Raw genomic sequence first — 7,862 nt, 5'->3', positions numbered from 1 at the left:
TTAATTGTAATTTCGAACCTCCAGCTCCTGTAATAGCCTTAATCCTTCGGACTGAAATACACGCACAGTGTGTGTGTATATAAATACAATTATAAATATATATATATATACTGTCGTGTATATACAAGCGATTTGGATAAGTTAAAATAATATATTGCAATACAGTACTATAGTAAAACCGAATAGTGAATAGTTGAAGTTTTAAGATTTAATTGCAAGTGAAAAGTGTTTCAGGTTAGGTTTAGTGGGTAAAGAGGCTCAATGTGAGACTGATGAAATAATCAATTCTACCATTTGTTAACCAATGTAAAAACATGAATGTGGTCCAAATGCACTTGCTAGCAATAGGCTACTATCTTAAAAATCTGAACTCTGAAAACTGACTTTGAATGAGTATGTGGATCTCAGAATGGTGGCAATGTGTTATTTTTTTCTTTTTTTCTCCCTTGTGAGAATTCTGCAGCTGTGTTTTGAATGCGGCGCAGCTGTCTTAAAAGGCTTTGTAGGAGAACTGATAAAGGGACTGTTGCAGTAGGCCATTAGTATGCTGAATTGAAATGCATGGATGACTCAATATCAATCTTGTTCGGACCAGAGCCTTCTGATTCTGGTCATGTTAAAAAATGGAAGTTGATGAAAGCCTGATATAGTTATTATTTCCATATGGCTATCAAAGCACCAAAGTTCTTCCTCCTGGTTGCCAACTAGTGACATGTTAAGAGACGTACTCGTGACTAACAGTAGTAGCCATGGGTTTTAGCTTCTTTAATAGCATGCAAACCTCACATGTCCAAGATCGCTGCCTCAAACTGACCATGCTTGTATGTCTATTAATCACTAATATTTAAGTGGGTAAAGAGGCTCTCTAAAGAGCTGCTATCGATTTACTTCGACATTAAGACGACATTGGCACAAAAGTCTTCATACTTTTTAATGAACTGTATTATGTATGTTGTATCTTCTTGTTTTTCTCTCTTTTTTATAGTTGTATGTCTGTTATTTTATATGGAACTTGGCGTCTGAAATAAAGATTTATATAATATTCTTATTCATGCTTACTGTGTCCTGTCATATGGATTAAACACACTCTGCTAGTTTTACTCTGCCGAGAGTTTGAGATGATTCTCAGCTATTATGACTCCTCTGTATTATGCTATTGACAAGTAAACAGGTTGATCACGGCCTGTAGGGCATCAGACATGTTTGTTGTGGGTTAGGTTACTGTGAGTAACTCAACTCAAAGAGGTTCGCACATCTAAATAGGCCAGACCTATCGCTTGGGTGAGGTCCCACCTCTGAAGCATCTTGAGATGACTAGAGCATCTAAAACTATCTGTAAATGTATATAAATGTGACATGTTGATCTAAAACTATCTGTAAATGTATATGAATGTGACATGTCCATATTTAGTCTTAAAGTGATCCTTACATTATGGGCGGTAGTCTGGTCATGGTTTCATTCTAGTCTTATGTATCTGTATATGAATGTCATTGACTAGACTCTCACGTATATGTATACAATCAATCTCATGTATACAATCAAATGCATAGGAATGGGTCCTGATGTATACAATCAAAGACTTTAGTGTTTGCTGTCTTCTCTTGGCTTGGGCTTTCTGGCTCTCTCTCTCTCTCTCTCTCTCTCTCTCTCTCTTCTGCACCTTTTCTTCTCCTCCTCTCTCTGATCCCTTCTGGGCTTCGGCTGCTCTCTCTCTCTCTCTCTCTCTCTCTCTCTCCTCTCTCTCTCTCTCTTATGTATTTAAGTTTATTTTGTTTAATTGGTGACTATGAGAACCAATAACTAATACTAAATGTTTTGTTTTTTATTGAATCACTTAGGACAAAACTTTCTGCTAAATACCATATAACCATCGTAAGAAGAAAATGTCAAATGTCAAACCTTTACTTATCTAGCCAAATGTTACACAGTTCACAGTAATGTTACAAATAGCAGTATAATTTCATGGAGTCAAATGAATTGGTCTTAGCGATCTTACAAAGATGGTGATTAATCCACCATGCAAAGTTGATATTGTAATATTTACCACTGTAATGCATTCTTCTGTCCCTTAAAGTTCAGACATGTTTAACCCGTCCAGCCTGGTGTTTTCTGCCTTCGGTAGAATCGGCTGCTCCATAGACCTTTCACTGGTCCTACTATAACAGTGTGTCAGTCATATTAGCATCAGTTGATATTAAGGTCATGAGAATTCTCTCCCTAATGATAGCCTGAGTGTTAATGTTATGTGTATAGTTAGTAGATTGAAGCATCAGTTTGAGATGATGAAATAACAGATTCATAAAACTGTGGTTAAACTGTAGGCGGACTATAAAAAGCACATTTTAACAAGTTCAGGTTGAAAACTGTTACTGTAGCACAAATGGTGGAGCAAGTTGGCAACACTAAGGACAAATGGTAGAGCAAGGTGCTAACATGGCCAAGGTGCTAACATAGCCAAAGTTGAGCTCACATACTGATGGAACAAGAAGCTCCCAATGCTGTAAGTCACTCTGTATAAAAGCTCACATACTGATGGAACAAGAAGCTCCATAATGCTGTAAGTCACTCTGTATAAAAGTCTCTGCTGACTTGGTCAATGTAAATGAGATACAGAAAATGTTGTAATTAAATGTATTATTAAATCAAATGTATGTTGTAATACGTAGTTAATTAAGACAAGTAAAAGATGTCAAGTTAATTTGTCCTTAATATACTTTATGATATATTCTGCTGATAGTGCAATGTGTTATAGACGGCTGTTCATGCAAGAGTGATCAGATGAATTTAGGGACTTGGATGTTTAAGGTTTTGGTTTGCAGATGTGAGGAAGAGGAAGATCCAGCAGCACCACGGCACCTCGGCCCAGGTCTGTCTCAGAATCAGCTGCTATGGACCTCACTGAAACTCTGGCCCTGACACTATGATCAGTTGGAAAGAGAAACACGTATATTTTTGTCACCTTTATGGAATCGACAGCAAAAAGACTGTTACGTTTTTTTTTAAGACAAAAAGTGTATTGGATTCGAATCGCAGTCTGTACCTTTAATTACAGATATATTCATTATGTAAAAAAAGAATACGTGTCACATGAAGATATTTAAAAAAATCTCAAACAGTATGGACACTTAACTAAATATGTCACCATTTAACTGCATACACCTATGTTAGCTTGTGATGTGACCTTGTGATTTGCACTTTTATAAAAAGAACACAGAACACACAGGAATGCAACACTAAAATCATATCACATTTATTACAGACAGTAAAAATGTACTTGGACAAAACGTTCACATCGCAGTCTGTTGCACTCATCTTGAGCAACACAAGTCCCAAAGAGTGCATAAATGATGAAATGCTGTCAGTTGGGGTATGAAAGCATGACAAAAAATGTGCCAGTTGCCTTCCATATAAGGTCCCTACTAATCACAAAATCCTGGAGAAACTTGAGACTATTTGAATCCAGGGTTACTGCTTAATGTAGAACTAAAAGCAAATATACATTCCTTTAAATCCTGTTTACTTTGAGACAATCCGTTGCTGTTTACTCACAATATACTGCAGGTTGGAACTGCACACAATGCTGTGTGGTACAAGACCAAAATCAGCAGAGATTTGGGTTGGAACTTCCACAAACAAATCAAGTGTATCTCATCCCCCCATCCTTGTCCCTCTACTGTCTTTCTGCCTTTTTCTTTTTTTGTTCTTCTCTTTCCCACACTGACCATACCACTTTCAGGAACAAATGTCAAAACAAGCTGTCCTAGCTCACACGGTGTGAGAGACCAACCTCACGCTTTAGAAACCTCTTTTCTAACTGAACTGAAGAGAAAAGTGCTTTGGAGCAAAGAGAATAAAGAACCTTTTATCCATGTGGGCTCTCCCCAACCCCCCTAGCTGCCAGCCTACAGCCCAGCCAGGCAACATGTGGGGGAGTTCCCAGCTATCTGACAGAGGGAGAATAGATGGGAAGAGAAAGGTAAAAAGAGGTCATACAAGAACAATTAATAGCATTGAATGGATTTAATGGAACAATGTCTTGTTTCTTTTTTTAAAGTTTTGACTTCAGCTATTTTTAGCTGTAGCCATCTTGTAATCATTTTTTTTATATTATACAGATCCATTGTATCCATGCATCTTTGTTTCTAATCCCTGGGCTGTATTCAGAGGGTACAATATTGATCAAATGATCCTTAGAGGTCCAAACAGATATGCTGACTCAGCAGCCAATATTTGTCATTGTGAAGAGCTGATCATCAAGGATTTTGGGGTAGTCTGTCTCATGTTGGCATGCGTGGCACGCTATAAGTGGCACATCACGAAATCTCCAAATCCGCTCAACCCCACAAAGCTAAAATGTGTTGTTATTTTCATAACATTTGAAAAAATTCAATAGAAACCTTTTGAGTCATTTCTAATTCTGTCATTTAGTTCACCTTGCACAATCTGTTTGGACTGCTTGTGGCTTTATTTTTTGAATCTTCTGGTCACTGTGGAATTGTAGACTCTCTGGCCAGTAGAACTATGCTTATGCAATGTTATCACATGCATGCAAGCAAGCCTCTGCACCAGCCCATTACAACCACACCACACTTTCTATTCTTTGTTTTGTGTGGTGTGCTAAAGATCTCGAACAGGAAGAAAGCTTTAGGCCTATTGAGGCGGGGGCCTAATAGGCATGGAGGAAGAACAGCAGGAGAGAGCAGTGGGGGAACAGACTCGGCTGGAAAGCCCGGGCGCAACCATCCCTTTTTGTGCTCGCAAGCATTAAAGCTTCAAAGTGAGTATTGATGGAGTGCTCCTTTCACGAGGCTATACATTGGCCTATATTTCAGAATGAGTAACCAATTCACGCTTACAGCAATGCCTATTGCCCATTTTACCGTTAACTATATGGATTGTATATCTAGAAAGAAAGGATATTATTATGATAATCACATTTTAGAGGAACTAAAATGTGCCATTAAACATCACACACAGACAGTTTGTGCTTTTAATTCTCTGCAAAATGAGAGATTCTATTTCCTGCATATTGGATGAGAGGAATTATCATAAATGGGTCATGAGCTGGTGGAAAAAACATGCTCAGATGGTGATAAATTATTTAAGTGACTTAAGCTCTGTTTATTTCAGACCAGAATTCCAGTAGTGTAGTAATTTGATCCCTGTCATCACTGTCGCATTTAATCCACATTTAATCTGCCATATTACTAATCTGTAAAGTAAAAAGCTTTGATGAAATTATCTGGTGTGCTTCAGCAAAATGAAAAGCCATCCATTTACACGAAAGGCACAGTGTGTTTGTAGGAAATCATTTCTGTACAACATATGTGTATTATTTTAAAAATGCATGTATTTTCTAAATTGCTTGCACAGTGGACATTATTCAAATGTTTTCAAATGCTGATATTCTGCAGGATGATTCATGTCCTCATAGGCAGTGGGTATGATGTCCTGGTTATGATGACATAATTACACAGTTGCTTGTATTATCACAGGGAAACATTTGCAGTATGAGCTGCTTTGCGTGAAATAAGGCATTTCAGTTCCTGTTGGACAGCTGCTGGTAGATTGGGGAAAGGATAACTGACAACCTTCTGGTCATAATTGCAAATTATAAAATGGTGATGGGAAATACTTGATCCTTCCCTGTTCAAACCTATTATATTTGGGGACAATATATTATACTATATATTTAAATATCAGGCATCACTAATGATGCAAATCGATATTAATACTGGAATGATGATTTAGAAATGTTGTCATAGCTTGTGTCCAAATGGTTTAGTCCTCCATGGATCATCCTGCTTGATCCACAGCCATCTTGGGGCCTATTCTTCAGCAGCCATCTTGGGGCCTAGTCTTCAGCAGCCATCTTGGGGTCTATTCTTCAGCAGCCATCATTCAGCTACCAGACCCTTGTACCTCGCCCTCTTCCCTTCATGGAAATCAGGTAGATGCATATTTATCTGGTGGCTGCTTTGTTGGCAAGCAGTATTGACTTTAATTTGCTGTGAGACAGAGACAAAAAATAAATTAGGAATAGTTGTCATTCTCAGTTCATAGTTCATAGGAGCCCCGTTAGATATAGATAGGATACCATCTGAACAATCACAACCCCATGCTTACATACCCAGTAAACATTACCGCCATGAGGGTGCAGATATCCAATGCCACCTTTTAAAACAAAGACAGCACTGTTTTCTTTTATCCATAATAGCATTAAGATTTCTAACAAAGTTTCTGATCTGGTTCTTATGTATATATAGAAACACCCAATCTGGAAAATGTATTTAGGCCTAGCATGTAAAATGTTGAAACATGCGCAACATGTAATACACATTCAATTGAATAATCTAAATCCGTCTCATGGAACACATTTGTAACTTTGGGGCTAGGTCTGAAAAAAAAGTATAGCTTACATCTTTGCTTAAATTAACATTATGTAATGATTTTGGTGGTACACTGACTTGTAATACGGAGAATGGCATCTGTGCCACTGCCACAACACGTCTGGTGCGCCTGGTTTTGCACTGTGTCAATTTGGGGTACAGGGCGTGAGACATCTTGTGAGAACTACGTAATGCTTTAAGGCACCACCTCACGCAACAACAACTAGACCCATCTGCTAGCTATAAGAGGAAGCTAGCACAGTATTCTCTGTATGCACATCATGGCAGAGGCCATGAAGAAACTGAGGAAGACATTGTTGGAGGAAGCACAGAGGAGAAAAAGAGAGTGTACGAGACTGAAAAAGAGTCAGCGTCGGATGGGCTTTTACTCGTTGGCGAGAACTAAAAAAGGCAAAGGATGCAAGTCAGATGCTGAGCTGGTCTTCTTTCTGTCAAACTAGATAACGGTCTTGCTTTGATCCCAGCACCAGCTGACAAACCACCTGTGGGCCAAGTGTTTGTATCATGTATTGGGATACGCATGGCCAGATTATCCGATGGGCACTTTGGGCTCGGCGCCATGGTCCATGCTACTTGGGCCCCCCCAAGCAGCAGTTCTTTTTTTTACCTAAACATAATGATATAATTAGTCAAATACAAAGGCACGGATTGGGTGTCTAAGCTCCGCCCTTTTTGGTAATTTACCTTTACATACAGGTAACAGGTGGTGGTGTTTGAATGAGTTGGCGGGAGTAGAAGGACACAGTTTTTTTTCCGTGGTCGTGGTCGTGAACGTGGTTGTTCTGTAAACCCTACGTTGTTAATATAATAAAATCTGAAACTCTGACTTCACGCGTTCTGAACATCTATCTACCCTGCCAAAGTGGATCCGAGCGAAATCGCGTCGGATGCCGCAATAATATAATTGGTCAAATACAAAGAAGTCTTTCAGAGGGCAAATTAAGAGGTTAGAGAAGAGGACATCATCAGACAGACAGAAGAACAGGAGAGACACCGTCAGGAGACGAGAACAATCTACATTCAAGATAGTATTACCATTATAAAAAAAGCTCTGGCTGTTTTGTTTTCCATTTAATATAAAATATTATAAGGCTTTTAGTCAAGGTGTAATGGTTACTTTCAATAGTTTGTTTTTATTTTCCAACAGTGCTCTGAATTAGAACTATTTTGCATGTCCTGTATGGTGTGATTTATTACAGCAAGAAAAAAAGCCCCACCACAAAACCAAGTTGGGCCCTTTAAACATCTGTGCCCAGGGGTCTGTAACTTGGGCCCTTTAAACATCTGTGCCCAGGGGTCTGTAACTTGGGCCCTTTAAACATCTGTGCCCAGGGGTCTGTAACTTAGGGTAAGGGGAGAGGAGGAAAGCACATATTGTTTGTTTTAGTATTATTTGGTTCAGAGTTTATTATAGGATCATATTTGTGTGATGCTGAAGCAAAATAAAGGGG

The sequence above is a fragment of the Clupea harengus genome, chromosome 11 (assembly GCF_900700415.2).
Source record: "Clupea harengus chromosome 11, Ch_v2.0.2, whole genome shotgun sequence".
Classification (NCBI taxonomy): Eukaryota; Metazoa; Chordata; class Actinopteri; order Clupeiformes; family Clupeidae; genus Clupea; species Clupea harengus.
Note: the sequence above shows the minus strand (reverse complement) of the source record.